Here is a 16966-nt window from a genome sequence, read left to right as displayed (position 1 = left end):
CCGCTTCCCTACTCTCCACTCTAGTGCTTATCACCATGTGACATATATGATCTGTATGAATTTATATGGCCTTGTCTCCTCTCAATAGAATATAAGCACCATCAGAGCAGAGACTGTTTCGTTTCAGTCTGTCCACTGAAGTAACTCCGTCTCAGATTCCTGGTCTGAGGTGGGGGCTTGGCAACCACTGAACAAGTAAAGACAAGTGAACGAGTCACTGAGGCAGAATCTCTGCGGTTCCCTGGGAGGTATCATGACATGGGTAACTAAGGTCCTCTCAGTCCTCTCGGAGCTGAAAGTGGGGTCTGAGCCAGCCTCACCCACAACTTGATATGCTCTGCAGGGGCCCATGAGGCTCCCTCCCCACTGACGGGTGTGTTTGTAGAGAGAGAGTTTATCCTGTCAAGCTGAGGTTGCTAAGATGTTCTTCCCTCACTCGTCTGAAGAGGTCACCCAGAATTCAGCTCACACAGCAATTGTCCCTCTTAAAAGGCTGAAGGCAGTGTTGAACGAAGCCTGGGCTGGGCTATAGGGCCCCTGGGACCGCTCTGCCCCTGCCAGCCAAGGGGACCTTTCCAGGGGCGGCTCTCAGAACACCGGTCCTGCAGAGCCCACAGTGGCACCTCCCTGGCCTCTGTCTTCCCTGGGTCACACTGATCTCCTGCCCATGGGCCTGGTGCAGTCTCCCTGTTTCGGGCTCTAGCTGCCCAGGCCCATGAGGAGAGCTGCTTACTGATGCTGGATGCTGCACCTGCCCTGGTGTGTGTGTGAGTCAGCTGCTCCCTTGGTGTCCAACTCTTTGCCACCCCATGAACTGTAGCCTGCCAGGCTCCTCTGTCCACGGGAATTCCCAGGCAGGAATACTGGAGTGAGTTGCCATGACCTCCTCCAGGGGATGTTCTCCACCCAGGGGTCAAACTGGGGTTTCCTGCATTGCAGGCAGATTCTTAACCGTCTGAGCCACCAGGGCATGGTATCTTAATTTCCAGATCAGGGATTGAACCCATGCTTCCTGCAGTAGAAACTTGGAGTCTTAACCACTGGACCACCAGGGAAGTCCATTAAGCCACATTTTTGAGCCTCAAGACACCAAGAATCTACACTCATTTACATGTTGATCATTTAGTTGCTATCAACCTGCCTGGAGGTTACTTGCTTTCATGTGTCACACTCCACCTACCATCTCTTGTTTCTCTCTCCATCCCACAACTTGTTCACTCCCTCACTGCTTCCACTGCAGCAGTACACCTGTAATGTACCTCCCAGAGGCCACACCTGATGCCACGTGCTGGCGGGAACACACATGAGAACGACCCAGGCATTGTCTCCAAGGATAGCTCAGGCTCCTGGGGAACAGGAAGCTAAATAGAGGAGCACGGGAAGAGGATCTGTCATGTGATGACAGAGCACAGTGGGAGCCCTGGAAGAGAGATGCTGGGTCCACGAAGGGCAGGGAGGGTGGGCAGAAATATGAGTATCAGGGCTTTGGGGAGCAGTGCCCCTTGTCTGGGGGCATTCGGGATAGAAGGTTGGGGAACTCCACCAACCCTAAGTGACTAGAGCCAAGAGGAAGGACATTTCACAGTAAAATTAAAAAAAAAATCATAACTGTAGACAAGTAAACAATAGCAGTACAACAGACCCCCATATAACTTTCACTTAGATTAATCAAATATTAACATTTTGCCACATTTACTTTTCCTGTATCTTGAACCCTTTGAGAGTAAGTTGTAATATCATGATACTTTCAATACTCCCACACCTCTAAATATTGATACCATATTTTATAAGATTATGGATGTTCTCTGACACAATCATGATATGATTATCAGTCACGACATTTAACAATTCAGTTCAGTCAGTTCAGTCGCTCAGTTATGTCCAACTCTTTGCCACCCCATGAATTGCAACATACCAGGCTTCCCTGTCCAACATCAACTCCCAGAGCTTGCTCAAACTCATGTCCTTCAAGTCAGTGATGCCATCCAGCCATTGAAGATTGTATTTAACAATTGAGAGAGTACTATTACCTAATGCATGAGTGCGTGCGTGCTAAGTCACTTCAGTCATGTCTGACTCTTGGCGACCCTATGGACTGTAACCTGCCAGGCCCCTCTGTCCATGGGATTCTCCAGCCAAGAACACTGGAGTGGGTTGCCATGCCCTCCTCCAGGGGATCATCCCAACCCAGGGATCAAACCCTTGTCTCTTATGTCTCCTGCATTGTCACACTGGTCCTTTACCTAATAACATGCTGCCCATATTTGAAATTCAATTGTCCCACTAGTTTCCATTATAGCTGTTTGTGAATTTCAGCTTTTTATGTCACGAAGTCATGGCACCCTTGTCCCATCTGTGAACTGAACTCTCTCCCTCATCCTGTTCCTGAGTCTCCTCCCTTCCCTGACCATACATGTATATATCCATACACAGAGGTCACCTATATCATTCACAGCCCTTAGTTGAATCTCTGTAGCACAGGCCACCTCTGCTAACCCCTGCTTTGTTGTTAAAGCGTTCGATTCTAGAATTAGGATTTACTTCTCCCTTTCTCTATGATCAAAAGCCTAAATAATCCCAACTAACAAGAGATTCGTAACTTTCTACTAAAAAAGAAGCCTGTCAAACAAAAATGCCATACGTGTCAGACAAAGGTAAGGTCCAGGTTGTGGGCAGGACTGATAGACCATCAAGCTCCCGCCAACCCTCTCTCTCCTTTCATCTGCTCACACAGTCACGACTGCTGGAATGAGACACATATAAACATCTAACCTAGACTCACCACTTGCATCACTTCTTCAGTTTTCCCAGAACACGGAGGTTGGTGCTCAAAAACCCCTCTGAACTTGGGTGTCAGGCTGAGTAGGTGATACAACTGCTCTTGGGATCACACAGGAGGCGTTCATATTTTGGTGGAATGAATGAAACATAAAATGGAAGGGCTGGGGGAGCCAGGAATTGACTGGACAGCAGGCAGCGGGAAAAGGAAGTCTGGGATTGGTATGAGCCATTCCATTATTTTTTTCCCTTCCAGTTTTGTTGAGATATAATTGACATACAGCACTGAATAAATTTAAGGTGGAGAGCATAGTGATTTGACTTTCATATATCATGAAATGATTATCACAGTAAGTTTAGTGAACACCCGTCATCTCATGTAGTTACAAAATTAAAGAAATAGAAACTATCTTTCCTTGTGATGGGAACACTTAGAATTTACTCTTGAGAGTGAAAGTCGCCCAGTCGTGTCAGACTCTTTGCAACCCCATGGACTACACAGTCAGTGGAATTCTCCAGGCCAGAATACTGGAGTGGGTAGCCTTTCCCTTCTCCAGGGGATCTTCCCAACCCAGGGATCAAACCCACATCTCCCACATTGCAGGCAGATTCTTTACCAGCTGAGCTACCAGGGGGATTTACTCTTAACTTTCATATATAATATACAGCAGTATTACTTATCATGTCGTATGTCACATCCCTAGTACTTAATCTTATAACTGGAAGTTTATACTCTTTGACTGCCTTCATCCAGTTCCCACCTGCCTCAGTAACCACAAATTTGATCTTTTTTTCCTGCAAATTATTTTTGAAGTACAGTTGCTCTATAATACTATGATAGTTCCTGTTATACAGCATAGTTATTTGATATTTCTATACATTTCAAACAGATAACCATGATAAGACTCGTTCTAATATGTCACCATACAAAGATATTATATAGATGTTGACTATTTCCCATGTTATACATTTCATACCTGTTACTCATTTTATTTTGCACCTGGAATTTGCACCTCTAAATCTCCCTCACCTATTTCTTCCCTTCCCTCACCCCTCTCCCCTCTGGTAACCACCTGTTTGTTCTCTGTGTCTGCAATGGTCTCTACTTTGTTATGGATGTTATATATGAAGTGTGGGCTTTATAGTCATGATGCACAGGCTCAGCTGCCCCATGACATGTGGGATCTTCATATCTGGATCAGGGATCAAACCCGTGTCCCCTGCATTCACAGCTGGATTCTTAACCACTGGACCACCAGGGAAGTTCCTGTTTCGCTTTTCTTAATCTTGTCTCTTAGTCTCTTAGAGTCTTATGGCTCAAGTTACCTGTACTGAACCTTGACATGTTTCTAAAATTTCACAGTCATATATTCATGACGTCATAGATGGGTTTGGTGGTCCAAGCTTCTTAATCCTTCACTTTTAAGTCCACACCCTAAATTACTTCCAAAGTAAACCAACTGAACAACAACCAGCATCGAATTCTTTGAAAATTATTTGCAAGATTAACTATCATTTTTCAAGTGACACCATATCACTTGGAATTTCACTAGAAAAATTTCCAGCTGCCATTTCTTCTTCTGGGTTCTGGAGTTCCCAAAAAATGACATCTCCCTTTCCAAGTCCCTGACCTAAGTCTCTCAGAAACGTCCTTTGTTTCTTAATACACTGTAGCCAAGTTTAAGCTTATTATATTATCACTTCCAAATGACCAAAACACCAATAACCTCGTTCTGAGAACATCCATAGTTTGAGCCAATTTTACAAATGGTTTGGATTATACCCTGAATATAACTGATCACACACACACAGATTTTATTCATTAGATACAGCCAGATAGAAATCTCGGAGAAGGCAATGGCATCCCACTCCAGTACTCTTGCCTGGAAAATCCCATGGACAGAGCCTGGTGGGCTGCAGTCCATGGGGTCGCTGAGAGTTTTGGACACAACTGAGCTACTGCACTTTCATGCATTGGAGAAGGAAATGGCAACCCACTCCAGTGCTCCTGCCTGGAGAATCCCAGGGACAGGGGAGCCTGGTGGGCTGCCATCTATGGGGTCGCACAGAGTCGGACACGACTGAAGCTACTTAGCAGCAGCATCGGCAGATAGAAATCTAATTTATTGAATTCTCTATATTTAGCTATTCCATTTTAACACAAAATTAGGAAGACAAAACCAAAATAAAATCAATCTGCCTCGGTTGCTGCTCTCCTTCTTTGTGGTATTTAATATTTTATTCAATCTATTTCTATAACATGAAGTACTACTGCTTATTGATTTAGCCAATCCACCTATTGGTGCTTTTAATTTAAAATCATTCAAGAGTTTTCTACAAGGCATTTTTCTTTTATAATCATCTCTCAGACTTTACTACCATATAAACACTCGGGATTTAAAAAGAATTGTGGGCATTCTGAAATTTAAAATGTCATTTTCCTCAGCCATACCATCAGCTGGGTCCACATACACACGGAGGAGCAACTAGACCCCACCATTCAATCAATGAGAAGAATATCTATTACAAAAAACACTTCGGATTTTTTTTTATAATTGTGGGGCTTCCCAGGTGGCACTAGTAAAGAACCCACCTGCCAATGCAGGAGACAAAAGAAACTCAGGTTGGATCCCTGGGTTAAGAAGATCCCCTGGAGGAGGATATTTGCAAAACACAGTTGGTCACAGTCCACCCTCTGACCACAAGTCACATCCCTTCCATGTGCAGAAACCGTGTAACCCAGATTGGGGTTTCAACCCATGAACTGGGACTTGAACTCAGCCGAAACCCAGATTGGGACTTGAACCTACAGTATTTTAACTAAGATCACACCTGATCTCAGGATTTAATGCAGCTGAGGTTCTTCATGTCTCACTACAGAAAGAATTCAGTGAGAGACAAAGTGGTAGGTAAGAAGTGGATTTATTTAAAGAAAAACACACTCCACAGGCAGTGTGCATCATCTCACAAGGTGAGAGGAGCAGCCCCATGCTATGGGGCTGTCAGTTTTTATAGGAGTGGCTTATTTCATAGGCTAATGAGTTGTAGTATTCTAGCTATTTTGGGGGAAGGGGTGGGGATTTCCAGGAATTGGGCCAGGCCCATTTTTTTATCTTTATGGTTGGCCTGGGCTTTTCCGGTGGCCCCAGATGGTAAAGAATCTGCCTGCGATGCAGGAGACCTGGGTTCAATCCTTGGGTTGTGAAGATCCCTTGGAGAAAGGAATGACAACCCATTCCAGTATTCTTGCCTGGAGAATCCCATGGACAGAGGAGCCTGGAGGACTACAGTCCATGGGGTCAAAAAGAGCCAGACACGACTGAGCGACCTTCACGTCACTGACATGGAGCTGTCACGGCACCTGTGGGTGTGTCATTTAGCTTGCTGATGCGTTACAATGAGCATATTCTGAGGCTCACAGTCTACTGGAGTCAACTCATCCACCATCTTGGACCTATTTGGTTCTATCAGTGTCTGTTGTGTCCTTGGGCTTTGTCGTTCTTTTAAATGTTGTGCCCTGCCCCCTTCCCTCCTGTTTCACAGGTACACTCAGTACCTCCCTCAAGTTGCATCTCATTTATGGTGTCTAAGCTACAGTTTTTCCAGTAGTCATGTATAGATGTGAGAGTTGGACCATAAAGAAGACTGAGAGCTGAAGAACTGATGCTTTTGAATTGTGCTGGAGAAGACTCTTAGGAGTCCCTTGGACTGCAAAGAGATTAAAGCAGTCAATCCTAAAGGAAATCAACCCTGAATATTCAATGGAAGGACTGAGGCTAAAGCTCCAATACTTTGGCCACCTGATGTGAAGAGCCAACTCATTGGAAAAAAGACCCTGATGGTGGGAAAGATTGAAGGCAGAAGAAGAAGGGGATGACAGAGGATGAGACGGTTGGATGGCATCACTGACTCAATGGACATGAATTTGAGCAAACTCTGAGAGTTAGTGAAAGACAGGGAACCCCGGCGTGATGCAGTCCATGGGGTTGCTGAGTCGGACATGACTGAGCAACTGAACAACAATGGCCTCAGCTTATAGCCCAAGGTCTCATCCAGGTGTGGATGAAGGTTCTTGGGTGTGGTTTCTCAGGTATAGCTATTTAATCGGGGCTCAGTTCTATTTCCCGCAAGTCCACTGTGGCTCTTGGCATTACCCCTAGGATCTTTGTTTCCTCTTCTAAGTCCTTCCTTTTCTGTACAGGAGCCTCTGTTTGCAGGTGAGTAGTTTTCTTAGCCTAATCCTAGCCTATAGAATTTCTGGGTCCAAATTCTTTTTTCTGTTTGTATTATTCCTTTCAGTTCTAGTGCATATAATTTTTTAAAAAAACAAAACTTGTGGGTATTGCATGCAATTACAATCCAATTTGTCAGAGAAAAATCCATACACAAATCTCTTCCTGATAATTCCTGCTCTAGTATTTGCCCTTACAATTCTTAGAAACCTATTGTCCTATCAGAGAAATTTTGTCAGGCATACCCTTACTATCCTTAAAAGGCCTTTATTTGAAACACCACCTTAAATCTTTCTGAGGCTTTAACAAAAGTCTTCTATTACATTTTTGGCTTAAACTTTAGAACATGTTTTCCTGAGAAACACCCTGGATTTGACCTCTGCGCATGAGCCATTTTTTAATTTTGGCATTGCTAATCATCTAGAGTAGCTAAGAAACAGCTTTATTTCTGAACTCAGCAAATCCTGAGTCATTCACATACAACATTCGATCTTTTAACTTCACTCTCTTAGTTTTAATCTCAGGTAGCAAGAAGTCAAGTGGTACTTTCAACATTTTGCCTAGAAATTTCCTTAGCCAATTGAGCTAATTAGCTACATTTCCCAATTTTCACCTAACACAAGGAACAAGATTCCACTATTTCATAAAGATACTACACATATAACAAAGTTTCCCTTGCATACATCATTCTTTTCTTCTAGCTTCCAGTAACATTTTTATTTTCTCTATGTCCTTATCAATATCCTCCTTAAAGTACTTTAGACTTACACTCAACATCTGATTCTAAAGCCAGTGCCACACATTTCAGGTTTTTTTTTCAGCAGCACCCCACTCACAGTCCCAAAATCTGTTCTGGGTGCCTCTTGCTAGTAACAAATCACCCCAAAACTTGGAGACTTAAAAGACAGACAATTTTATCACCTCTAATGGTGCTGAGGGTCACCAGAGCTAGGTGGGTCTCACTTGGAATCCCATGTGACTACAGTCAGGCTGTGATTGGAACCGGAGTTGTCTTGAAGGCTTCCTTAGGCAGGCATTCGTCTCTGATGCTTGTTATCAGCTGGAACACCTACATGTGGTCTCGCCGTGTAGCCTGGGCTTCCTCACAACATGGTGGCTGGGCTCCAAGAGAATAAGGTGGAGGGGATGCATGAAATTTTTATGACCTAGTCACAGAACATCATTTCTACTGTACTCTCTTGGTCAAGGCTGTCACCAGGGTCCACTCAAAAGCAAGGTGACTGAACATAAAGAGCGTCTCTCAATGGAAAGAAAGCAGTAAGGCAGCCATGTTTGGAAAATACAATCCGTCTTAATATCCCAGATTAAGTTTTAATCACAAGTGCCATTCTTGGTACAATAGAAACCAGGGGGCAGCTGTATACCTAGCTTCTTTGACACCCAAAACAGATAATTTTTAATATGCTTACATTTTAGTAGTCATGATGTGAAAATAATTATAATCATGGCTAGGAAATGGAAGATAATGAAGCATTTCTTTTATTGAACTTAAGTCTATATCATGTGAGTAAAGGTTTTAAGTGAATTTAAAAATTGTAAAAATAAAATTATATAAATTATAAATATAAATTTTATTATTATATAATATAAATTATATAAATAGTAAAAAAGTTATGGATTCCTACTTTTAAAAAAATTAATCTCTTCTTTGCCATTTGATTTTTTCTATGTAAATACCTATTTTCTTAACATTTTGCTGTTGGATAGTTAATGGCCTTCTCCACAATTTCTGTGGTCTGTCTTCAAAGAACAGTTTAGAGCTTGGTGCTTCACTATGAGCTGCTTAAGGTTAATCCCAGTTGATTGCAACTATTTTTGCACCTGATTAATTACATTAACTTCACAGCAGAAAAAAGGTAACTCAGGATAGAAAAACTGCATACAGCTGAGGGCATCATCTCAGCCAATTCTCTTTTTAAAAAATTAATTGATTTGGCTGCACTGGATCTTAGTTGTAGGCAGCATGAGGGATCTTTAGTTGTGACATTGATCTAGCTCCCTGACCAGGGATCAAACCTTGCCCCCATTCCTGCCCTGGGAGTGGGGAGTCTTAGCCACTGGACCACCAAGGAAGTCCCAGCACTGATCCTCTTGTGTCTGCATTTTTTAAAAATGCAAGTGTACTTCAGAGATTTAAGTTTAAAAAAAACATCTTTGCTGTTTGCACAGCTTCACTATAGACTCTTCTCATTAAAAGACTAATAAGGGAATATTACGAACAGTTCCACCACACATCTGACAGCTCAGATGAAATGGACTAACTACTTGGAAGATGTGTGTGTGTTAAGTTGGTTCAGTCGTGTCTGACTCTTTGCAACTCCATGGACTGTAGCCCGCCAGGCTCCTCTGTCCACAGGGATTCTCCAGGCAAGAGTACTGGAGTGGGTTGCCATGCCCTCCTTCAGGGGATCTTCCCCAACCAGGGATAGAACACATATCTCTTATGTCTCCTGCACTGGCAGGCTAGTTCTTTACCACTAGTGCCACCTGGGAAGAAATAGATAATTTGAATAGTTCTGTATTAAAAAGGGTTCTGGACCCAGTTCCAACATGAGGGCTGAAGGGCTTTTCCACATCAACAGTTCTCCAACACTAGCTGGGTGTCCTATGTGCTTATTCGCTCAGTCGTATCCGACTCTTTGTGACCCCATGGACTGTAGCCTGCCAGGCTCCTCTGTCCACGGGATTTTCCAGGCAAGAGTACTGGAGTGGGTTGCCACTGCCTTCTCCGGAGAAGCCCTATAATTTAACACAATTCTCACTCTTATCTACCTGAAGATAGCACCAGATCTCACATGTTAAGAGTTCAGTCTTGGACTTTCTGGGTGGTGCAATGGGTAAGAATCTGCCTGCTAAGGCAAGGTTCAATCCCTGGTCCAGGAAGATCCCACATGCCTTGGAGCAACTAAGCCCGTGCAGCACAGATTCCGAGCCACAACTACTGAAGCCGATGAACCCTAAGGTCCGCAAGCCGCAATTACTGAGCCTTTGCTCCTCAACAAGAGAAGCCACCGCAGTGAGAAGCCTGAGCATCACAACAAAGAGTAGTTCCTGCTCATTGCAACTAAAAATAAATATTGAAAAAGAAAGGTTCAGTTTTTTTTTTCTTTTTTGGCCACACTGCATGGCTTTTGGGATCTTAGTTTCCTGACCAGGGATTGAACCCAGATGCCCCAGAGCAGTGAAAGCACAGAGTCCTAACCACTGGACTACCAGGGAAGTCCCCAAAGTTCAGTCTTACAAGACTGCCTCTCCCTTCCTCGGCCCCCATGCGCGCGCGCACACACACACACACACACACGAGTGCGCGTGCACACATGTCAGATGCCAACTGTGAGTCCAAGTTATCAACTGTGCTTCTAACCAACTGGCTATAGATGGGAGGTTCCAGCAAACTGCCCCCTCCCCCCGAACTGGGTTCAATTAACTTGCTAGAGACGTCATAGAACTCAGAGCAACATTCTAGTAAAGACCACTGGCCTGTTGTAAAAGGACGTAACTTGGGAATGGCTAGATAGAAGAGAGGCATAGGGGAAGGTATGAGGAAGGGCTCAGAGCTCCCAGGCTCGCTCTGAGGGTAACACTCCCCCTAAATCTTCATGTGCTCACTAACCCAGACACTCAATCATTTTGGGTTTTTATGGAGGCTTCGTACATTGTCATGGGGCTTCCAAAGTGGCACTAGCAGTAAAGAGACCGCCTGACAGTGCAGGAGATATAAGAGACGCAGGTTCGATCCCTGGGTCGGGAAGAGCCCCCGGAGGAGGAAATGGCAACCCATTTCAGTATTCTTGCCTGGAGAATCCCATGGACGGAGGAGCCTGGTGGGCTGTGGTCCATGGGGTTGCAGAGTCAGACACGACTGAGTGACTAAAACACATACACATCGTTACGAAGCAGAGTTCCCCTAAAACCAAGTTCTTCACCCAAATTTATGATTAACCTTTCTATCCCAAACTTTCATTTTCTTGTCCCATACATGATCCCCCTCAAGACTGAGAAGGATCAGAGAAAAGGGGGGGGTGTTGTGACTGAGCAGGACCCTATGAGGGCTTCCCAGGACAGATCCCCACTCTCCTGCCCCATACCTGCCTTGTTTGTAGAAAACCTTTAGTCTCTGAGGCCTTCTCAGAGCTCTAAAGAACAAATTTAAGGGGAAGAGAGAAAATGCAGAAACAAAGGGAAACAGTTAAGCAAAACGAAATAATAATAGCTTACCCATTAAACAAAGTCAAAGACCTTTAGTACCTCCTCAAGGGCTACAGAAAACATTCTGAGTCATATCCTTTGAACTGTTTTGCAGATACTGAAATCCCCATCAGGTGAAAGTAGTTAACTGGATGCTGATCACAAGCACGTAGACCCCAGATAGGTTGGAACCAGAAATTTGATGATGCTGACCCCCAATTACCTCACCACCAACCAATCAGAAGAATGTCCACGAGCTGACCATGCACCCCACAACCCTCTCCACCACATCTTCCAAAAACTGTTCTTTTGAGTACTAGCTGCCTAGAGAACTTGCTTGGCCTTAGAGCAAACGCTGTACTTTTCTTCACGACAACCTTGTAGTAGATTGACTTTATTGCACCCAGGTGAGCAGACCCAAGTTTGGTTTGGTAACAGTCACAATTGATTAAATCATTAGCTTCTGGTGATTGATCCAACCTCCAGCCCCTCTCCTCTCCCCAAAGGTCAGGTCGATTGGATGGAAATTCCAACTATCTAATTACTTAGTCGGCTTGTCTAGAGACCAGCGCCCATCCTTAGGTACTTTCCAAAGAGTCACTTTATTGACATTAAAAACGCCTTATTGCTCTTATCATTTAGGAAAGTCCAAGCATTCTAGGAGCTCTGTATCAGAAATGGGGATGAAGACCAAATACATATTTATTAAAAATCACAACATTAATATATCTATTAAATAAATTGAATTTATAGTTAAAAACCTTTCAACAATAAAAACTCCAGGTCCAGAGAGCTTTGCTACCAGACGTTTGGGGGCGAAATAATACCAGTTCTACACAAAACCTTCTGGGAACCACGAGAGAGAAGACCCCCCCAGTTCGTTTGATGAAGCCAGTCTTACCAAATCACTGAAGCCAGGTAAAGATGCCTAACCAGGTTCGTTTATCCGACGCACAGCCAGCCAAACACTGAGATGCCGAGGTTTGTGGTAGAGGAAGGATTTACCCACAGAGCAGCCAAATGAAGAGAACAAATGTCAGCTCTACCTCCCTCGACGCGAGAGGCTTGGGGTATTTATAAGATGCAGCTGGGAGTGGGGAGCGTGGGGAGCGTGGGGAGCATAAGGAGCATGGAGAAAGGGGATGGAGATAAACAAATGTTCAACAAGCACCATTCTGCACAACGAACCTCAGGCTTCTTCACGGGACGCACGTCCAGAGAGGGGCAGCATGGCATGTTCTGAGGCTGACGCTCCTGGCCTTCTGACCTCAAAAGGTTACTGCACATGCGCACGTGCCCAGTTGGTCTGTAGGTAGTTCCTACCAGTCTCAACAAGCTCTAGCTTGAACTGGAAGCATCTGACTCCAAGTTTCTGAAGAAACAACTTGGGCAAACACCTTATTGTTTAGGCTACATGATGCTTGGAGGACATGCAAGTTTTTGCAGAACCAAAGCAAGCCTACTGTATAGCACAAGGAACTCTAGTCAAAGCTCTCTGGTGACCTAAATGGAAAGGAAATCCATAAAAGAGGGGCCATATGTACATGTACAGCCGATTCACCTTGCTATAGAGCAGAAACCAACACAACGGTATAAAACAACTATACCCCAGTAACAATGAATCATAAAAAGAAGGAGATGTGCTAGAACACCATTTCCATATGCAATCACATGCAGAAAAAAAAAATCAGCCCTGGCCCATTCCTCACACTTCATACAAAAATCAACTTGGAATGGGTCACAGACCTAAATGCAAAATGTGAAAAAATGGGAATTCCCTGGTGGTCCAGTGGTTAGGACTCAGTGCTTTCACTGCCATGATCCCTGGTCAAGGAAATAAGATTCTGCAAGCTGTGCAGCCAAACACAAAAAAAGGGAAAAAGTAAAACTTGGAGAAGAAAGCACAGTAGAGAATCTTTATGACCTTTTGTTAGGCATAGACAAATACAATTCATAAAAGAGAAGTGTATCTTATCATAATTGAGAACTTCTGCTCTGCTGAAAACACCGATAAGAAATGAAAAGATATCCTCACTTCCTGAGACCTTGCTTGTTGAGACAAAGTATTTGCAAATCACATATCTTAGAAAGGTCTTATATCTAGAATATATAAAACACTTTCAAAACAATGAGAAGCAACACACACACACACACACACACACAAATGGGCAAAAGATACTTCCCCAAGAAAGATATACAAGGCTCAGAGAAGGACATGAACAGATGCTCATTATAGTCAATAGCAAAGTGTAAACTAAAACCATGATGGTATACTTCTATACACCTACTAGGATGGCCAACACTCCCCGCCACCAGTCACCCCATCTCAGCCAGCTGTACTGGCGGGGATGCATTGCAACTGGAACCCTCCTCAAAAAAAAAAAAAAAAAATCAGAAACTGGAACTGCTAGTGAGAGACTGAATCGACACAAAGGCAATGACCAGAGTCATATAAAGAAAGAGAGCCATGACCTACAACTTCTGAAGCAACCAGCCAGAGAAGTCAAACCACAACCTTTGCAGCAATTGGACCCAAACGGTCAAGACTTGGTCAGTAACTGCCAGCTTCCCTCTCTTTTGCCCCTGTTTCCAATTGCAGATGAACCAGAGAAAGACATACTTGCTCCCCTAACCAATTACACAGGATGCCCCACTTCTATTCAGCTCGCCTACAACCTTTCTATGCCAACAGCTTCCAATCAAGAAATACCTGAAATCTTCCCTTTTTTCCTACTATAAAGCTTGCAAAACATGAGTGATAATGGCTGGTTCCCCTGCTATATGGTAAGCTCTGAGTAAACAGCCTGCTTGTTCTCATTTGGGCAATCTTTGTTTATTTCCTCATTGGTGGCAATACAAAATGATAACCACTATTTGTAACTGTTGGGGGGTTTCTTATGAAGTTAAACACACACTTACCATATGATCCAGCAATCTCACTCCTAGGTATTTATCCATGAGGAAACAAATTCCCATGTGCAAATCTTTATAGTAGTCTTATTTATAATCACCCCAAAATATAAACAACCCAATGTCCTTCAAGTGGATAATGGAACCCTGTTTCAGCAAAGAAACAGAGTAGAGGATGATCCTTTCAAGCATGTCATAAATTTCCTGAAAAAAATCCACTCTCCTAAGGAATGGGATGTCTACAGAGGCTGGTGAACACCAGATATTGAGGTCTTCTGCCACTACTTATTTCACCAGAGAATTTCTTAGGCCCCAGTGGCTCTAAGTTCACATAAAGCTTCCTGTTGAGACATCCAATTCAAGATTGTACATTCATTCTCTGAAAACTATTTGCATGATTTGAAAGTAATTAATACAACTTCCCCTTAACTTTGAAGTGGATTCCCTGGGACCATAGAGGGTTCTGTGGAATTAGCATCAGTATCCTGGCATCAACCATCCAAGAGTCGGCAGCAGTGGGGAGGGTGAACTCTTTGCTCAGGATCAGCGTGTAGCTGGTTACACCACCTTTGTTCATTTTGTTGTGTGTGTGTGTTTACACCACCTCAGTTCAAACTATCCTGGATAGGTCCTCAAAATATAGCATGATGATCAATTAGGAACACCCCTGTCCCTTACATTCTAGAGGAAATCTCCTTATACTCCTCAAATTTTCAAAGCCTAGAGAAGTCCAAAAGACTCCCTGAATGTATGTGACGTCTTCCACAGAAGACTCAGTTTGTCTCAGTATAACTCTGGCCTCTGACCCCAACTCCCAACATGGGGATGGCTCCTGAACAAACTTAGATGCAAAACTTGGTTCACATCAGATCACATCACATCAAGTATTCCAGAACATTTATGGAAGGTCCGGAGGGTTTACTGGAGGAAGCACATCACACAGCACAGAATACTCAGCAATCTCTTTGACCTGCTGTCCCCTGCTACCTTCCTCCCGTGACTGTTGGGAGCAATATTTATAATCAGTCAAGTTACATAGCTGGGTCCCACTTTGATGTACTAATACTTGTAAAATACAGTGGAAACATAGGTTAAGGTCCTGATACTTTCTTCCACAATTTCAGCTGGCCCTACTCTGCTTGAGCCTTAGTTTTGGATTTCTGAGCCACAGAGCCTGGGACTGGAAAAGACTCCTGTGCATAGATAATGGCTGTGGAAAAAGACAAGCCACGCCTGTCCCTTTGTGGCCAATGTGTCACCTGTTGACTGTTTGCCCTAAAACCCTGGTTAGCCCCTGTCTGAATTATCTCAGGTGGGTGACCGTTCTTACTGTGTATGTGTATTAGTTGTTCAGTTGTGTCCGAATCTGAAACCCCATGGACAACAGCTCACCAGGCTCCTCTGTCCATGGAATTCTCCAGGCAAGAATACTAGATTGGGTTGCTGTTTCCTTTTCCAGGGGATCTTCCCAACACAGGGACTGAACCCAGGTCTCCCTCATTGCAGGTAGATTCTTTCCCATCTGAGCCACCAGAGAAGCCCATCCTTCTTACTACATCTGTGTTATTTGTTAAGGCTTCGCTGATTGATCAGTTTTCTAATAGCACTTCCATGGACTTGGTTCAGTCTTCTCTTTTTCAACACTTGGAGTTTCATTCTGCAACAAAAGAGATAAGCAAGGTTGGTAACTGGTACTAATAAAAGAGAAATAGCTGAGTAAGGGGCTTCCCAGGTAGCTCAACTGGTAACGAATCCATCTGCAATGCAGGACATGCAGGAGACATCTTTTAGGACCTAGCTTCAGAAGTCATATGCCATCACTTCTGCCATACTCTTTTGGTTACAAAGACCAACTCTGATACAGTCTGGGAGGAGACTATGCAAAGGCATGAATACCATGAGGTATGGGTCCCTGGGGGCTGCTCTGGAACCTGGCTACCACTGTATGCCCTCTGGCCCCTGATAATTCATATTCTTCCCACATGCCAAATACACCCATCCCCTCTCAAGGCACCTCAAAATCTAATCCCATTACTGTATCAGCCTGAAGTCCAGTGACATGAAAGTCACTCAGTTGAGTCCGACTCTTTGCAACCCCATGGACTATACAGTCCATGGGATTATCCAGGCCAGAATACTGGAGCAGGTAACGTTTCCTTTCTCCAGGGGATCTTCCCGCCCCAGGAATCAAACTGGGGTCTTACTGCATTGCACACAGATTCTTTACCAACTGAGCTATCAGGGAAGCCCTGAATTCCAGAATTCCATCATCTAAATCAGGTTCAGGCATAGATGAGGCTTCTCAAGTATATATCCTTAAGCATTGTTTCTCCAGTGAAATTCCTCTCCTTCTGAAGACCTGTGAACTAAAGAGGAAGTCAACTGCTTCCCCACCTCCCCCATCCCCTATACAAGGGTGGAAAAGGCATAGGGTAACCTAGTCATTCTTATTCAAAGGGGGAGGGGAGGATCTCCCTAGTGGTCCAGTGGTTAAGACATCCTTGATCAGGCAATTAGATCCCACATGCAGCAACTAAGAGTTCATTTTTAAAATTTTAAAATTCTAAAAAGAAAAAACAAATAGAAAACCAAAAGTAGGGAAAATGTCCTGGGTTTGCTTTATTTTTTTAAGCTGCACTGTGCTGCATGTGGGATCTTAGTTCTTGCCTTCTCTGCAGTGGAAGTTCAGAGTCCGAACCACTGGACCACCAGGGAAGTCCCTCAATCACACTTTTAAACTGCAAGAAAATTATTAGGCTTGTGCTATTGCTACAGGTAATGACTTTTATCCACTATATTTCAATTTTTCTGAATTTCATTTAGAAAAGAAAACTGGA

The sequence above is a fragment of the Cervus canadensis genome, chromosome 1 (assembly GCF_019320065.1).
Source record: "Cervus canadensis isolate Bull #8, Minnesota chromosome 1, ASM1932006v1, whole genome shotgun sequence".
Classification (NCBI taxonomy): domain Eukaryota; kingdom Metazoa; phylum Chordata; class Mammalia; order Artiodactyla; family Cervidae; genus Cervus; species Cervus canadensis.
The sequence above is the reverse complement of the archived record's forward strand: the minus strand, read 5'-3'. Positions refer to the sequence as shown.